Raw genomic sequence first — 19,894 nt, forward strand, 5'->3', positions numbered from 1 at the left:
ATTTAGCTAAAACTCTCAAAGTTTTGCTTTAATGTGTCTTAGAAATGTCTTACCTTCTTTTCTTACTTTTGAAGGAAACATAAACTATTAAAGGCTTTGAAAAATTAGAATATTTAATCTAAGTTCCCAAATCGAAGAGCTCATTACGGCTTGTTAACAACTTTAGTCCACATTCTAGCTCATTTTATTTTGTACAATAAATCTGTAAAACTCGGAGTTGACCCTGTGAAAATTGTAGCCTGGCAATTTTCTATTCAGTGTCCCTCCTGTAAAATTGACAAGAACTGCTAACTGCACATATCGAGTTTTGGTAACCCTTGCCCACTTCAAGAGCCGACGCTGTTTAGCTTTAAAAAATATATTCTTTTAGTTAAATTTCAAAGGTTTCAGGCTTGCTTTTTTTCTAAAAAATGTTTTATCGTAAATTCGCATTTAAATTTGGATTAAAATCAATACTTTCCCTTTTTAAAATTTATTTTCCAATGAAATTATCAATTTCAATCGTTGAATGTTTGAAATCAAACTTTTTTTCATGCTATTTATAAAATTTAAATGGTACTGTCGTTTATCTGTCCATGCAGTTACCTTGCATGGTTTGAATGGATCTTCACCAACATTGGTATGGAATTTCATTGTGTCTATTCGGAAGGTATTACAAAGTTTTAGTTTTGCATTTTGCTGTTTTATGGACATATTTTACCGCTACTTTACCACTTGTTGATGGACATTCTCCAAATTTGGCATAAGGTTTGTTTAGAAAAATATATATGTAGAAACGGCTGGTTTAAGTTGAGAATTTTTTTATGCAGAAAAGCGAACAACATTTCGACATTCTTCGGTCATCGTCATCCAAGAAGATCGAAACGTTGTTCACCTCTGCATATAAAATTTTCTCAACCAAAACCAGTCGTTTTCACATATATATTTTCACTACAAGTGGGTTTCTCATCACTGAAGGTTTGTTTAATCTATATGGAGATAGTTGCAAACTTGAAGATTCACTTTTTTTTTTTTACAGTTATACATAAGGGAAGTAGCTTTATGTCCTGAGATACTCTTTCACTAATCATTGATCTACGGTACTTCCGCCCAAGGGACTAGTACTCTATCTCGAAATTGTATTTAATATATGTTTTGAAAAAATAACAAAAAACAGCTTTTTCCACAAAAAACTGCCCCCGCTAGTATAGTAGTAAGTCTACGGATTTATAACGCTACCATCAGGTGTTCGATTCCTCTTGGTGGGTTCAGTAGATAGCCTGATGTGGCTTTGCTATAAGAAAACACACAACACACCTATATAAACTCTCTTGGCTTTATTTTTAATGTGTTTTGGACGTTCTACCGAATTTACTTTAATTTTGAAAAAAAAAAAAAACTGTGGAAGGACTCAAAAATATGAATTTTCAGTCAAAATTCTCAAATCGTGAAAGTCCTAACAGCTTGTTGTCAAATTTAGTCCACCTTAAGTACATATTTATTCTGGAGATGAGAAAATTTTATTTAATCATTGCAAACTATTTCACTAACTTCCAAATGTGTCCAGCATATTGTTTTAAAGAAAGAAATACATAATTGTAAATTTCACATTTAATTTTGCATTAGAGTAAATATGTCTTCTTCATTTTCTCATCAACAACGTGTTCATTACTTTTAATAACTTACAGGAAGAAGATTAAAATGAACCACAGTGAGTAACGAATTTGTTAACGAGTATATACAAAATGTTACCACTGTGGTTTAAGTACGTTTGTTTATAAATCTTGAAAATCTTCATTCTAACCTGATTATTTTGTGTTGCTAATGACGCTAAATATATGTATTTTTATTTTACTACATAAATCTGTAAGTTAGCCACCTGATTAACCATGGAAGTAATAAAGATCAAGTCTGAAACATTTTCCGGTGAGGAGGATGCTTTGTTGGATATGAAATTGGTGAAAAATGAAGAGGAAAGTTCTACGCTATCTAATAGCAATAGTAAGTCTTCATGTTTAGAATTTAAACATCTTAGGTTTATGCCAATATTCATTTCTCTTTAAAAATAGTACTTTTTTAATTTAATTTTTTTTAGGCTTAGAAGTTAAACCTACATGTTAGAATGTACCATTATTTAATACAGATAGATTTTGGGTTTTCTGTCTCGTGGATACGTTAGAGTAAAATATATATCCTTGCTATGTATTTGTTATTACACATTACAGTGATCAGATGAAAACAAAAACTGTTATGCATTTGAACTTTAAAAGTTTTACTTCTGATAAAATAGATGCAGCATGTATTCCTTTAAAGTTCAACTTACAAATTATAACTAATTAATGGATCAAACAAATATTGTTCAATATTGATCAAATCAAGTCCATTTACAGGTTAATAGATCTAAGTTAGAGAAATATAAACTTGAAGAATTTTTCATAATTTATTAATCAGCAAATTTTCTGGCTGATTTTCTTAAGGAAACCTAATTCATTTCTGTAACCAGACCAAAAAACAAAAAAGAAAACAAATGAAAAATGACACAGAGTATGTGTAACACCTTCTTCATTAAGAGATATTGTTGTGAAATAAATGATTTCAGAAGGTGACATCTTTTCATTTGAGCAGGTGATGAGATCGGTGACTTCAGGTCAGAAAGTCAGTAACTTGTAGCAAAAGGTTAATGACCATTAATGAAAGGTCGGAATATAAAATAACTGTTTTTAGTTACTATAGGAACCTACATAATTGAAGATGTATACATTTTGTGGACTAAAGACCATTTCAAGGGGCATCTGTGAAAAGTCAAAAGTTAATGACCTCTAGGAAGAAATAAAAAATATGAACTAACAAGCTATAAATTATATAAAAAAACTGGATAAGTACTTTTTTTTTATAATCCCACATGATGAGATTATAAGATTTAACGTATCAGAACAGTTCTTACTGCAAAAACAGTAAAATAACATTTTTATATTTATTTATATCTGTATATTCCAGGATGAAAAATCTACATTATGACTAATGCCAGTTATGGACATTTAAATGTTTTCATTATGTCTGATGCCAAGGAGAAATGGAAACAAAATAGTGGAAGTTAGTTGATGAAAATTACATTTAATAAGCCCAGTTGTTTTGTTACAGAATTGTTACATTTTTGGTTACTTTCTTTGTTATGGATGTGAAGTATTGTCAATAGTATTCATTGTAAATGTAAAAAATCAAGTTGATATTAATTGTCCACCTGAACTGATAAACTAACTTTATTAATCATGCTGACAAGTGATGATCTGATTGGGAACAGCAATATGAAGGAAGGTCACATATACATACCAAATATGGGACAACACTAATGTATCCAGACAGACAGTGTGATTAGTATATGCTTCTACCATTTATAGATGGAACATTTTTGAAATAAGATAAATTCTAAGTTTACAACCATTAGGTTAGATATTATCTGAGCTTTCTTAATGTCACAGCCATTACTGTTGTCTTGTTTTTCCTCTTCACTGTGGTAAGCTATTACAAATGTCTAAATATTCCAAGAACAGACAAAACCAGTACTGCATACAAGTTGAAAAAATTCTGGTGTTAAATTGGCCATAAAAGTGTGATGACTTTCAGTGTATGTATGATTCCTGAACACTAATCTTATCTGATACATTTTATTGTAAATACATGCTGGCAAACAAAAAACAAAAATACTTGTTACAGTTAAGAAATATCACTTTTAATAAAGTCATCAACTGTTGTGATGAGGCATCACAGAAGACTGGGGTAACTTTAAATTCCAAACTTGTACAAACTTCTTGTTATAGAAAAATACTTAAAGGCTTTGTAAAATTGTCTGTCTGAAAGTCAGATCAGTGAGGTAAAAGCTTCTCATCACAACCTGAAAACAATTACCACAAGTTTGTTGAATTATCTACAAGAAAACAACAACATTGTAAATAAAAATTAGATATAAGAAAGCCATTACACACACACAAACAAACAAACATTACCAGTTTGTAAAGCCTAACTGTATATAGTAGTGAATACAAAGTTTTGATATGTGAAAATATTTGTCCTAATAGTTTCAATTTCTTGTATTTGTTTGAAGATGTGTTGGCCAAGTTATGCAAAAGTGTTGTCTAGTAAAAATTATGTAGTTTGTAATTTTTTAATGTGAAACAGTAGTAATTTTATGTGAGAAAGGTTTTGTTAGAAATAGAATTCAACCGCAAAATCAATACAAAAATAGCATCATGACAGTAAAATTTAAATACACAATAAAGATTGTATCACAAGTATATTGTATGACCTGACATTATATATATCTTTGTTTATTATATTTAAATATGTGGCATGAATATATAATTTCATATTGTTCATGTGCTATTTCATTATGTAGACATTTACAAGGATAGTGAATGTAAAGTTATATATTTTTATCTACAGGTGAAGTTGTTCCTCTAAAAGAAGGATCTCAGATAATTTGTCAGTTTGGTGTCAATAAGGAAAACTGGGAAGATAATTTTGATAAAGTACCAGTGAAGACTGAGGTAATTTGTAAATTACAAACTTGTACAGGTTTCTTATTAGAGAAAAATGATTAATTAGTTTTAATGATGTGAATATAAGAGTTTGACAGTGTTAATTGTTGTACCTGCACTCACACAGTTGCTCAAAACTTTGCAACCAACTCAAAAAAGGATTAACTTGTTTTATTTATTAGACAAGTACATAGACTGTCTTTTTTGATTTTCCTCAATTATCCTAAACTTAAATTTGATTTAGAAATTAGAATAATGTCAATTTTGGTTTTTGTAAAATAACACTTTTTGTAGTTATAAATTTACCTTGTAAAGTTTGTTAGGGAGTGAATAACAATAAAACTATAAAGTGTATTAAGATGATATTGTGTTATTGTATTAACAATGTTTTAACTTCTCCTATTAGCTGCAGTAATGTTTTATTGTTACAATGATGGTATTACACCAGTTAACTTTTTAAAAGTTAATTATGTTAACACTATACTCAAATTTTCAGTAATTTTTATGTTAATGAAAGTATTTCAATTATTATAAGATGGAATTTTATGTTAGTCAGTGTTGATTGAGTGGTCATACAGTAACTTAAATAAGTCAAAGTTAAAATAATGTTTATATTCTAGTCATATTCTAGTCTTGTTTGTGGGTTCATTTTAAGTATCTGGTAAAAGTAATTCATGTGTAGGATATTGGTTTGTTTGTATAACATTTAACATTATTATATTTTCATGGATGATTCAACTTTTTTTGTAATTTATCATTTGTTTCCTCCTTAAAAATTAAGTTTTAGTTGTTCGGTATGTAAATTTTGCTACTAATTTGACACAATTTAAATAGTAATGTGCCATTCTAATTTTGTTATGTCATTCTTGTCTAAAGTTACACTGGGATTTTTTACTAGTTAAGAGATGTTTTAGGAAGAATTTGATAAAATCAGGCACGTTGTACTAATTTTTTTGTTTTAAAACAAAATTAATTGGATAATAATTGTTTGAGCTGAAAGCTAGTGTTTGTGGGTTCTCTACACAAAGTATACTGTATTATTTATTTATTGATACTTTAAATAGTTAAGATGTATAATATGTAGGATTTTATTACTTTTCACTTTTATTTGTTAGTAATATTTTTTTTGCATTGGCAACTTAATATACCTATTTAGGACTAACCTAAATCTTCTAGGCTTGCAGAACCTTTTAAGATATTACAGGGATTATGGCCGAGTATCTTGTTAATGGTGTAGGTACCTAACTGATGAAAGACTGTCTTCTAACCTTTGTAAATAGGAATGTAAGAAAAGTGTATTTGATTAGCTATACTGCTTCTCAGATTTGCTCTGAGCACATAGCCGTTTCTGATTGAAAGTTATGTTAATCACTGCATGTTAAGTTTTCAAATACAGAAGTTTTAATTTTATTAGTGCTTTCTACTCAGATGAATTTTTTTGTGAATGAATTATTCTTTGTGCTACAGACAAATCTGTGATGAGAATCCACACATTTCAAAACAAGTTTTATGTAGTCAAGTTTTATATTTAATGAGCGGTAGAGACCTTATATGCTTATATTGAATTGTTGCTTTTAGTGGTTACTAGTTAGTTTTTATTAATTTTTTGATTTCAGAACACATTGGTCAGGGTACAATCACATGAACCTTGTGATATGCAACAAGATGAGATTATTTCTGAGATGGGTGACAATGATATTGACTCTAAAGATATTTTGAGTAGAAGAAAAGGAAAGGAAACACAAGATGACTGTCAAGAAATTGGCTATGGGTCAGAAAGTTTACCTGGTAAATACAAACGTTTCCAAATTCTTAAACATATTACTACTGGGTAAAATGAGATAGTTTTTCATTACTACTGGGTAAAATGAGATAGTGTTTCATTTAGTTTAAACTGTTTTCATTCAATTCAGCTGTATGTGCACAATTTACATTTTATCAGAAATTAAGTAATAATTTGAAGTATTTAAGTAAAGTTAATTGTTTAATATCTATCAGTCCTTGTAATTTTTAGTAGCTTATACAATCTTATGTATAATTATTAACTTTATATTGTTTTTATTACTACAGATATTAATTACTAAGTAGTTACAAAGTGACCTACTTACCTCTTAACACAGTAGTTATTTTTTGTATTTTCTGCCAATACGTAGGTTTTGTACATTTTACTAGACTTGAACTATCTTCAACCTAAATTGTGTGTACATGAACTGCTTTAGTTCTTGAAGTAATCAACATGTAGCAACAGTTAGTCATCAGTAGAAGGGTGACAGTCTATACACAGTAGATCCCCCATAAGAACTTGCATTCAAAATTAACTTCATATGTAAACTTCATGATTGGTTTGATGTTTTCAATATTGTGATTACTCTCTCTTTCTCTGACCATCTCTTCTTTCAGTTCATGCCTATTTTTCATTTTCAACTTTCATGGCATTTATTATTCCATTCCTCACTTTTGTTAGTTTCTGAACAATGGTAAACTACATGCTCTGTCTGGGTTGTTTTTTTTCAGATTGTGATACAAACCTGCTGATAAGAATTATTCCATACTGTTGCTTGTACTAGAGCAAGTTTCAGACATTTGCTGGTTGGTTTTTGTACACTTATTTTTAGGCCTGTGATCTGTAACTTTGCTGGGCCGTGAATCATTCTTTTCAGGTTCTTATAAATGTAGAAACCTGTATTTAACAGTTGTTGCATCGACGTGTGTGTGTATGCGTATGTATATATATATACTTAAGGAAATCTGAGAACATTTTTGAGCAGTTTTACACTATGAACTCTCATGTTTCTGTGGCTTTGTTTTTTCAAGGTTTTAACTTTGTTCCTGAGATGTGTTGATGTCCTGTGCTGTGGTTGTTTGCAGAAGTTGAGATACCGTATAACTACTGTTTTGAAATTCCTCACAGCTTTTATCATGTTTATGGCTGCTGGATGTTCTTTGTGTGTGGAAAATGTTGCTGCTAATTTTGATCAGTTATTTCTCTCCCCACTAATTTGATTGTTTGCATGATCCCAAAATGACTGTTATGTTAGTGTTTCTATATTATAACTTTGTATATCTTTTATGAACATTTTCAAGGTTTCAGTAAGCATTAAGTCTTTTTCTGATATGGTAATTACCTTTTCTTACCTAAATAGCTATTCTCATTCAGTGCTACCCTCTGTATGCAAAACATTTCTTCATGCATGCCACAAACCTTCTCTCTCCCCTCCATTGGAAATGACTCATTCCAGTGTGTGTATTATGCAAATATCATGTGATAACTCTCCACAGATAAGAGTGCCACACACTATTATGCACATAACTCCCTCTGTTAAATTCCATCAGACTACCACTTCTCATTTGCAATGCTCATGTTTAGACAGTTAAATCTTTCTGTAGTGTGTTTCATCTTTATAAATAAGTAATCACACTTCCAAGGTTATTTTCTTTATTAATTATTTTTTATTATGCAGCTGACACCTATATTTTCAATTCACTTTCCAGTCTTTATTATTATTTTCTCTCTCACATTTGCATTCATCTATCAAACAACTTATTTTATTACTCACTATGAATTCCAAGGTTAATGTAACTACTTTGGGAGTCATACCTCCTTCAAGCACATTTTCTCTGTTGGCAGGCAGGGGTGACTCATTGGATTTATCTGCAGTTATTTGGTAAGAGATTTATCCCTTTCCCTGTGTATCTCAGTGTGACTGGTATGGGTGTTAACACTTTTACTAATAAAGCAGAAAACTGATAGTCTAGATTCATGTTTGTTTCTGTAGGTCATTTAGCTCTTTATATTTCGAGCTTAACGTGGGTTTTTAGTCATTTTTTTTCTGTAAATTATGGGTAATGTTTGTTCACTGATTTAAAATTCTTGGATAGTTTTATCTTCACAAATTAGGGGCTAGTTTTTCCTTTCTGCACTGTTGTATGAAATGTCATTCCTTCTACCGATGGTTTTTTTTATTTAAGTTTCTCACTTTCGTTAGGATTGAAGAGCATGTACAGTTAACAATGGTGTAACGTAGGTCAAGTTCAGGCATAACAGAGTTCAAACAGATAACACAGTACACAAAGAAACACTATAAATTTATATTTCTCATATAATTGCTGTGGTGAAGTAACTCATGATGAGTAGAAACCTACTTGAAGTAAAAAACATATTTCAGGACGGCTGGTATGGGTATTAACACTTTTACTAATAAAGCAGAGAACTGTGTTAATACCAGCCATCCTGAGACACATGTTTACTTCAGATTGTCATCACAAGTTGTTGCTGTTCTTGATTTTCTGTGATCTCCATATTTGTTTGTTGCTTGATAGTTCTTTAGTTTTCCCATCTTGCTTCCCAACTGATTGAGGGTGCCAATATGCCTCACCTCCTAGTGGCTATGGATCAGTTTACTTTGGCCTACCATCAAGCTGACTTTTCCATTTTTAGGATCTCAGCAGTTGGGATATATTTTACTAGTTAGGGATGGAACTCCATAATTTTCTGGTGGATTCAACCCGTTCCCATTTTCATGCTTTTCTCTTATATTTACTTTGTTTGAATGGTATTTATTTATTATATATCTCCTTTTTGAAGCTATACATCAAAATTCTGAGGGTTTTTTTCAAGGGACAACTTCTCCCTTACTACCTCCATCCTTGCATATGTAATCCTTCTGTTGTTGGGATCTTCTGAGTTTGGTCTTATTCCAGGTGTTCTTTTGTTGCTCACTTATCTTGGGGAATTACTTATAGCCCATTTTCTTTTCCTGTATGTATTTGATCATCTTCCTGACACTTTGGTATTGCATGTACAGTGATGTGAAAAAGTTAGGACACCCTATGAAAGTCTGTGTATTTTTGTAACATTTTTGGATATATAGACATTTATTATCAATTTCAATAATACTGAGAGATCATAAGAATACAACTAAACAATTAAAACTGAAGAAAAGGCTTTTCAAGATCTTCTGTAAATGTAATTCTACAAAATTGCATATTCTAACTGAGGAAAAAGTTAGGACACCCTACCCCCTAATAGTTAGCGTTATCCCATTTGGCTCAAATAACTGCAGTGAGACGCTTCTTGTAGCCATCTACCAGTCTCTGACATTGGTCTGAAGAAAGTTTGCCCCACTCCTCAATGCAGAATTCTTTCAGCTGTGAAATTTATGAGGGATTTTTTGCATGTACAGCCCATTTCAAGTCACCCCACCGTATCTCAATGGGATTTAGATTTGGGCTTTGACTTGGCTATTCCAGGACTCTCCATTACTTAGTTTTTCAGCCAGTCCTTGGTGGATTTACTGGTATGTTTTTGGTTATTGTTGTGTTGCAGGGTCCAGTTCTGCTTCAGCTTTAATTTTCTTACAGATGGTCTCACGTGATCCTCAAGTACCCTCTGATACATTGTAGAATTCATGGTGGATTCTATGATTGTAAGCTGTCCAGGTCCTGCTGCAGCAAAGCAACCCCAAACCATGACACTTCTACCTCCATGCTTCACAGTTGGTATGGGGTTCTTTTCCTGGAATGCTGTATTTGGTTTATGCCAAACATGTCCTCTGTACTGGTGTCCAAATAATTCAGTTTTGGACTAATCTGTCCAAAGAACATTATTCCAGAAGTCCTGGTCTTTGTCTACATTCTCTCTTGCAAACTTCAGTCTGGCCTTGATGTTTCTCTTAAAGAGTAAAGGTTTCCTCCTTGTACACCTCCCATGCAAGTTAAACTTGTGCAGTCTCTTTCTGATTGTATAGGCATGCACTTTCACATCAACAGTAACCAGAGCCTGCTGTAGGTCCCGTGATGACATGTTAGGGCGTTTGGAGACCTCTTTCAGCATCTTGCGGTCTGCTCTCGGGGTGAACTTGCTTGGGTGATCATACCTGGGCATGTTGGCAGTTGTTTTGAAAGCCCTCCACTTGTTGACTATTTTCCAGACAGTGGAATGATCGATTTTAAAATCTTTTGGTATCTTTTTAAATCCCTCACCAGACTCATAAGCTGCTACAATTTTCTTTCTGAAGGCCTCAGACAGCTCTTTTGTTCTCACCATGGTGCTCACTCTCACTTCAACAGTCAGGAGCACACCAAACTAAATGTCTGAGGTTTAAATAGGGCAAGCCTCATGCAAAATGCTGAGTAACGATCTTCTAATCGTGTGCACCTGGTGTGATACACCTGTGTGTGAGTTGAGCCATTTTAAGTGTAAATAAATATGGAGGGTGTCCTAACTTTTCACATGACCATAAAATTCTTCCATCAACATCCTACTCCTTCTTCGTTAGCAGCTTATTTGTAGCAGTTGGAACCACAGTTAGCTCCTATTCCTGTTTACAGTCCTAGTCCTTCTCAGCTCTCACTTGTTCATTCATCCAGGGCTCCTGGTTTTTATTCAGAGCTTTTTGTTGCCCTCAAGACAACCAGAGACTGGTTACTTGTTATAAATTGTCCTGCCTGAATCAATTTCTCAATCTCCCCATTTTACCTTGAAGTCATTTTCATCCTCAGGTGGGCTTTTCTCAAGATTTATGGATGACAAAGGTGGATTTTGAATGCTTATTTATGTATCCTGATAACTCTCGATTGGCTTATGTGGCTTATGTGGGCTGGTTAATCAAATTGAGAAATCCTTCCTTCAACCTACTCAATATCAGGTCCATTAGAAGTTGATTTTCAAGTCATTCATCTCAGTTTAGTTCACCATGTTCTTAATGTTCCCTATCTTACATCTTGCAGGGTTCTGTCACTTTGGGGGATGTGGCCTTCCTTGGCTACACTTATGCCCTTAGGCCATACTCATGTGCAAGCTCTTCATTGGGCTCTTCATGACCAGTAAAATTTTGTGCAGGACCTTCTGCAGGCTTGTATTACTCTTCTTTATACCATAGTTGATGGTCTATATTGGTGGATGGAGAGGATACACACTTTGAGTGTCCAGCTTCCTCCTCTTCATATGCACTCTTGTCACAAATCCTATTTCCATTCCAGACAAAATCTATCGAATGGTGTGGTAACTCGATCCTGTTGGGCTAGGATTAACCAATTACCAGTGTTGTGCATTCTCATTGGGTGTTGTGGACATTATGTTTGATGCTGGCAATTGGATATAGTACTTATGAATCTCTGATGTTGCTGGTGATTGGCATTGTGGTGCATCTCCTCATAGGACTCCATGATGGGTAGGGTTAGTAGGCAGTGAATCTTTTTTATTCTTATTATATATGATCAACATTTACCTGAAAACAAGAAAATAAAAACACAGCTTTTATTGAATGGTCATGCATGGATGGCTCTGTTACACAGTCACTATCACTTTCAGATCTTGTACCTTGACTTTTTGTCCTGTATTCTTTATCTGACAAATCCTTAGGGCAAATGCCTTCTTTTTTTTATTCAGAAGAGATTAGAGGGGCTTTCCAAATTCTGTCAGAAAGCAAAGCTCTGGGGACATCTTGGTGAAAACATCTGCTCCACAACACAGTGAGCTCCTCTTGAATTCAAATGCCATGGGAGATGTACATATTGATTTTACTTCCCATGCTACTTTGAATTCCTCATGAGGAGTTATTGTTGAGAGAGATTTGTCAGAGATCCTTGCTGGAAACTCCATTCAAGGAGTTTCTGCAGTGTGACATATCTCCACTTTTAAAGAAGGACTTATGCTGCCTACCAACGTTTACGTTGCCACGTCTACCTGCCATTGTCAAAACAGGTTATATGAACTGTAAGGTATGGCCATATGTTTCTAACTCTCAGATGTTTCCAATGCCATGAATTCAGTCATTTGAAGGCATCATGTTGTGGTGGTTTGATGCATGTTTGTTGTAGTGGTAAAGATCACGACACCTAAGACTACAAACTGAAACCTTACTGCACTAACTGTAGTGGTTCCCACCCCTTTTATTTTCATTCTTGCTCTCAATGGGTGGAGGAGAAAGAGGTCCAGAATTTAAAAACTATTAATAACATTTTTCAAAAGTTGTCTCCTACTCCATCTCGGACATATGATGCTGCACTATGTTCCTTTACTACAGTTGGAGTGTGGTCAGATCTTTCCATGCCTCCAACAGAGTCATTCACCAACCATGTGAACAATCATATGCATGATTAGGGGCTTCTTGTGGCTCCAGGCCCTATTTGAGCTCTGCTCACTTCTTTCTGGCATGTACCAGCTTGTCAAAACAGGTTTTAAGGTAACTCATTACACTTTATCCAATGAAAAATCGTTGTGTTGATTAGGTTTGGGTGCCACTCTATTGTTAATCCCTTCATCCTGGTCTTCAAGAGAAGGACAAGAGACCCTTGCCATTTCTGGCTCCAAGGCACAGGGATGATCAATTTTGAACGTTCCTCCTGAGTTGTGAAACCTTTTTGGAAAGGTTCCTAGTGAGTAGTAAGGCAGCTCATCCATGATTATGTTGTATGCCAATTTCCCAGCAGTTTTGAACAGTCATTTGGAACAAAATGTTCTTGGGAGGCAAAAAGTCCAATTAGTGCACTAGCTACAATACACCTTATGTCTGTCTGAGTTGTTTGATGCAAACTCCCAGTTGGCCGTGTATATTTCACACCTGTGAAATATTTTTCTCTTCTGCCTTTTATGCTTCCACCCAGTTAAAGGTTATATCCTACCTAAGAAGGATGCAGTCCCCAATATGTGTTACACCTGTACTAGGACCCTTTCATTGGGTGTCATGTTCCATGGATTTTCTGATGTTTTCTCTTTTTACACCAGTACCTCCACCATGTCTTTGTGGTATTCTAGCTACTACATGTAGAGAGGAAAATGGATGTTTCTGGAAGCTTAAATTTTCCCTAACAAAAATTAATTTTCAGCATATACCTCTAAACAACTTCCATCATTCCTCTTGCCTATCAATACACATTCCTCTTGCCTTATTTAAGAATGAGGTTTATTTGAATCTTAGTGTTTATGGGGATCCACTGTACATGGAGTGTATTACTTTTTTTACTGGCAGAGAGCTGTAACTGTGTGATGATTATATTGTGTTCTAGAACAGTTGCCTGCTCATGCAAGAAATAGATAGTGTGTATGGACAAGAATGTGTATAATAAAGAACATTTTCAGTTGAGGAAAATGTTTACTTTCAGCTTCTCATTCACTGTATTCCAGTAGTTGATCTTGGTTCTTCATGTGAGGAATATGGCATGCCATCTATTAACCTGTGGTTTCCTTCATTAAGATATCAGTGAATGTTATCACAAGGTTATGTGCTAGGGTGACTGTATTATGAAGTAAATGGTGAAGGATATCTTGTATCTGCACCTTTCCAAAGAAGATGTATCTTTTAATTAAATGAGTCTAAGGCTATTAAAGAATACAAAGCAAGATGTAACCCAAAACAATGTGTACTTAGTTGTTTTAACAGTATTTATTATGGATAACCAACTGGTATAGTAAAACACTGATTTATACAAAACACTGAATGTATACTTAGTTGTTTTCAAATAACTTATGATTCATAACCATCTCGTACCTTTATGACACTGATTAAACAAAACCATTAATGTATACTTAGTTGCTTTAAAAGAACTTAAGATGGATAACCAACTGGTACATTAGAACACTGATTATATAAAACACTGAATGTATAATTAGTTATTTTTAAAAGTATTTATGATGGATAACCAGTTAGAGAAGATATGTGTAGTTTTTATGATGGATAACCAGTTAGAGAAGATATGTGTAGTTTTTATGATGGATAACCAGTTAGAGAAGGTATGTGTAGTTTTTATGATGGATAACCAGTTAGAGAAGGTATGTGTAGTTTTTATGATGGATAACCAGTTAGAGAAGGTATGTGTAGTATTTATGATGAATAACCAGTTAGAGAAGGTATGTGTAATATTTATGATGGATAACCAGTTAGAGAAGGTATGTGTAGTATTTATGATTGATAACCAGTTAGAGAAGATATGTGTAGTATTTATGATGGATAACCAGTTAGAGAAGATATGAGTAGTATTTATGATGGATACCAGTTAGAGAAGATATGTGTAGTTTTTATGATGGATAACCAGTTAGAGAAGGTATGTGTAGTATTTATGATGGATAACCAGTTAGAGAAGATATGTGTAGTTTTTATGATGGATAACCAGTTAGAGAAGGTATGCGTAGTATTTATGATGGATAACCAGTTAGAGAAGATATGTGTAGTTTTTATGATGGATAACCAGTTAGAGAAGATATGTGTAGTATTTATGATTGATAACCAGTTAGAGAAGATATGTGTAGTATTTATGATTGATAACCAGTTAGAGAAGATATGTGTAGTTTTTATGATGGATAACCAGTTAGAGAAGATATGTGTAGTTTTTATGATGGATAACCAGTTAGAGAAGGTATGCGTAGTATTTATGATGAATAACCAGTTAGAGAAGGTATGTGTAGTATTTATGATGGATAACCAGTTAGAGAAGGTATGTGTAGTATTTATGATGGATAACCAGTTAGAGAAGGTATGTGTAGTATTTATGATGGATAACCAGTTAGAGAAGGTATGCGTAGTGTTTATGATGGATAACCAGTTAGAGAAGGTATGCGTAGTATTTATGATGGATAACCAGTTAGAGAAGGTATGTGTAGTATTTATGATTGATAACCAGTTAGAGAAGATATGTGTAGTATTTATGATGGATAACCAGTTAGAGAAGATATGTGTAGTATTTATGATGGATAACCAGTTAGAGAAGATATGTGTAGTATTTATGATGGATAACCAGTTAGAGAAGATATGTGTAGTATTTATGATGGATAACCAGTTAGAGAAGATATGTGTAGTATTTATGATGGATAACCAGTTAGAGAAGATATGTATATTCTGAATTATTATGTGTGATTTAGGAGTTCTAGTTTTTACTACTCTTTCATCTATTTAAGTCTCAAAAGAGAATAACTGATTAGTTGAATATAATGAATGTTGTATGTAAAACTACATAATGAATGTTTAGAGAAACATACTTACAAAATGTAGTGTGTTTAGAGAAACCTATGTAATTAATTCAGTTTGTAGGGTAAGTTACTTAAGAAATGTAGTGTAACGTGTATAAGAAATGTAGAAATTATAGTCATGTGCAAAACAAAGATAATTCATGTGTTTACTGGAATCTACCTACTTACTGTAGTATATCTAATATACTATTACAAATATCTTTATATCTTTGCTTCTTTGAATTTCCTTCATCTCGTAGAATTTTTGTTGAGACATACCTACATTCAAAATGTTGGTAAATTTTACAAATGCTTGTACTACAAACAGATTTAAAAGATGTGTTTTGAAGATATAAATATCTGTGTCTAGAACAACCAAAGTAAGAAAGGAAAGTCTGGTCTGCTTAGTCTAATTTTTTCTTTCTATTTTTGTGTGTGGATATGATAATATTAAATAAAGATGACTTTATTACATAGAGTCTGTTTTGATTTTAGATGCAAAGATACGTGAAGAAGTCCTTATTGAGCACCACCTGAAAGAACACCAGAGGATATTTACTGGTGAACAAAAACATACTTGTGTAGTATGTGGTAAAAAATTTGTAAGTGGAAGTCTCCTAAGACGTCACCGGAAAATGCATTCTGAGGAGAAGCCAAACATGTGTGTTGTATGTGGCAAAAGGTTTGCGTATAAAAGTAACTTAAAAAGTCATGAGAGGATACACACTGGAGAGAAACCATATGGTTGTGTTGTATGTGGCAAAGGATTTTTAAATTACAGTCGTTTAAAAATGCACAAGAAAATACACACTGAGCAGAAACCATACCATTGTGTGGTATGTGGCAAAGAATTTGTGACTAAAAATTACTTGAAGGTACATGATAAGATACACACTGGGGAGAAACCATGCATTTGTGCAGTGTGTGGTAAGAAGTTTATAAGTGGAAGTTATCTGAGAAGTCATGAAAAGATACACACTGGAGAGAAACCTTACAGTTGTGCAGTATGTGGAAAAGGATTTGCACATAAAGTAACTTAAAACACCATAAGCATATACACACTGGAGATAAGCCATACAGTTGTTCGGTATGCGGTAAAGGGTTAAGTAAAAATGGTGTGAAAATTCACGAGAAGACGCACACCGGTGAGAAGCCGTACAGTTGTTTACTGTGTGGTAAACAGTTTGTAAGTAAAAACAACCTCAAGAAACATAACAGGATACATACTGGAGAGAAACCTAACCATTGTGTTGTATGTGGTAAAGAATTTTAAGCAAAAGTAACTTGAAAATTCATGAGAAAATACATACTGGGAGAAGCCCTACGCTTGTATTGTATGTGGCAAGGAATTCTCAAGTAGAACTGGTCAAACAATTCATGAAAAGATACATACTGGAGTAAAACCTTACAGTTGTGCAGTATGTGGTAAACAATTTGTGTGTACAAGTAAGTTAAAAAGTCATGAGCAGACACATACTGGGGAAAAGCCGTACAGCTGTGTAGTATGTGGTAAACAATTTGTGTGTACAAGTAATTTAAATATTCATGAGAAGATGCACACTGGAGAAAAGCCATTCAGTTGTGTTGTATGTGGTAAACAATTTGTTTGTAATAGTAACTTAAAGACTCATGAGCGGATACACAGTGGTGAGAAGCCATACAGTTGTATAGTATGTGGTAAACAGTTTGTGAGTAAAAGTAACTTGAAGCATCATGAGATTATACATTCTGGGGAAAGGCCGTACAGTTGTGTAGTTTGTGGCAAAGATTTTTCAAGTAAAAGTAGTCAAACAAATCATGAGAAGATACACACTGGAGATAAGCCTTATAGTTGTGTAGTTTGTGGTAAACAATTTGTATGTAAAAGTTATTTGAATGCTCATGAAAAGGTACACACTGGTGAAAAACCATACAGTTGTATTGTATGTGGTAAACAATTTGTAAGTAAAAGTAACCTAAAGAGACACGAGAAGATGCACACCAGGAAATCTTAAAGCAGGGTGATTAAATTAGTTACCTATGAACAGGAATTTACTAATTAATGCCACAAGATAACTGATTAATTGAAATTATGGTTAAATCAATTAATGCCAGGAAAATAATTAACTAACCCAAATTAAAATTTCCAATGATTAGAGTTTTCAATTACTCCAATTAGTATTTTCTTTTGTTACTTCAAGCTTGTAAACTTTTAGTCATCCTTGGTTCTATGGTACCAAGCTTGATTTCCAAGAATAAGTCTTGATCATAAACTGACTGAAGTCATGCCTTTGTGGCAAGGAGAAAAGGTCTATTTCCAGGAGTAGTCTTCTTTTAGACTCAATATCTCATTCAAACGACTATTTCTCTTTGGAAGCTAACTATCTCTTGAGTATTTTTACATCCAGTATTCTATTCATTAAAATTATTTTTGTAAACTCATTTAATACACTCGGTGAAGTCGTTACTCTGTAATAAATCCTGTTGTTAAGGTAGTAAAATTTCTTCTTCCTATCTACTTATATTCTCTAGAGTACTAATTTCATTGCAACAGTGAAATATGTTTGCTTAAGGACTACAGGACTGAACAGAAAATTTATGGATACCTTTGAAAAATTGAGTTTGAAGTCTGTGCATTAAAATGGTAGCTTCTGTGAAATCATGTTATGGTTGTGTAACTTTTCTGATCTCAGGACTGATTTTTGTGGAACTAAAATGAGTAAAAAACCAGGTGTAAATTACAATGAATAAATACTTGAGTCTGCTTGTAGCCCTTGTTTTGTGTTGGCATTACCATGTGACTGGTCAGTTTTTCCCCAAGATTTATTGGCTGTGACATAAAGATACCATCCACTTTGCCAACAAAGGATATTGCAGTTATTTTGACTCTTTTAATATGGATGTACTATAACATCCTTTTTGGCAAAGTAGTTAATATGTGTTATAGAGAACAGAGTCAGCCTAATTAAGTTTCTAAACCAAGTTTATGCCAAAACTGCACAAAACAAAATAAGTGAAACATTAATAAAATTTCTACATTAATAAAATCAGGTAGAAATGGACAGATATATTGTGCATATCACAGTTAGTCCTCAGATGTTGTCTTCCTTTTATCCTGATGTGTTTATTCTCAAAATAATTTAAAAATATGGTTAAATCATTTGAATATGTGTAAGTAGCGTTGAGTGGAATCAAGCAGTTCGTGAACACATGTACATCTGAGGTCTTCGTATTTCAGGAAGGCTGGTATGGGTATTAACACTTTTTATTGTCATCATGAATCTGAGTTGGAACTAATGTAACTCCCAGCTGGAGATTATTTCCAGGTAGTCCTGAACTTTAAGAATTGCATACAAACACCATATGCTCATTGCAGTTGGCCCACTGTGTTGTAAAGTATTCCATGAGTATGGATCTAGTGGGCCACTGTAATACACAGGTATTATTCAAGCAAAGTATGTTTTTATTAATTTATTATACAATAGTTTAAATATAATTATATTTTAATGGTTAAAAAAAACTAGTTATTTGTATTTGTTCTGTATTCAGGCAAGTATAATTAAAGTTTTAACTTTATTATCATTTTGTGTGGTTAAAGAAACAAACATGTTTTATATTATTCTGTTACTCAAGTAAAATAGAAGAAAGTTTTAGCAAATGATGTTAATGTTGGAAAGAACAGTCATAAACTTAAATAACATTCATGTTTGATTTCTTAGTAAGAATAAATTATATAATTTAATATGATTATCACAGTTTTTTTTCTCCAAAATACTTAAAGACAATAGTTGCCAAATGTGCATCTTACCATCTGTCCAGTGAATTACCTAAGGCCATCTTGAACAGTATCTCTGATGAAAGCATGTTATAACAATGTTTTCTTTAAATTCTGCTAACAGGTGAGCTTTGAGTTGGCTATACAGTAAATAAACAGTTTTTACACCATTCCAGTAAAACTAGTTAAAAATGATAAAGCTGCTTAACTTTTGTAGACACTGGATTGTGCAATGTTCCTTTCCATGAATTGGTTCTTTAAAATTTTGGCAAAAATAAGGCTGACTCCATTCCATGTAACAATAAGCCAAGTTTCATTCTTGCTTTATCGACAGACTACTCTCACCTGTGCATTTGTATTGTTCATTTAGGCCTCATTTCACATCAAATTCAACAGAAATTATTTACTTAGGGAACTGTGGCCATGTACAATTTCATTACTAATCAATTCAGTTACTTTATGAACATGATAAATAACTTCTGCAAATACTCAGTTGAAATTGAATGACTGAAATTCTACCAACTAAATAATTATTGAGTTTTTAACTGATTTTCATTACATATAAGTACAGTCTTGTTTGTAGACACCTTGTCAAGTCTTTCTCATAAACATTGAAAAATATTCTAGGTATTCTGGATTTACTTGTATAAACTTGATTTTAACATCGTGTGTCTGATATCT

The 19,894-nt window shown here is 33.1% G+C and overlaps 1 pseudogene across 1 annotated transcript; it reads left to right on the forward strand.

Annotated features, from left to right (window-relative positions):
* The first annotated feature begins 1,846 nt into the window (after positions 1-1,846).
* LOC143223843 (uncharacterized) lies at positions 1,847-17,600 on the forward strand (annotated as a pseudogene). The gene is made up of 5 exons (XR_013013176.1): positions 1,847-1,980; positions 4,420-4,523; positions 6,131-6,302; positions 15,955-16,729; positions 16,779-17,600. The product of XR_013013176.1 is annotated as an uncharacterized LOC143223843 (transcript).
* Positions 17,601-19,894: the final 2,294 nt, after the last annotated feature.

This window comes from Tachypleus tridentatus, chromosome 1 (assembly GCF_004210375.1).
Source record: "Tachypleus tridentatus isolate NWPU-2018 chromosome 1, ASM421037v1, whole genome shotgun sequence".
In the NCBI taxonomy this organism is placed as follows: Eukaryota; Metazoa; Arthropoda; class Merostomata; order Xiphosura; family Limulidae; genus Tachypleus; species Tachypleus tridentatus.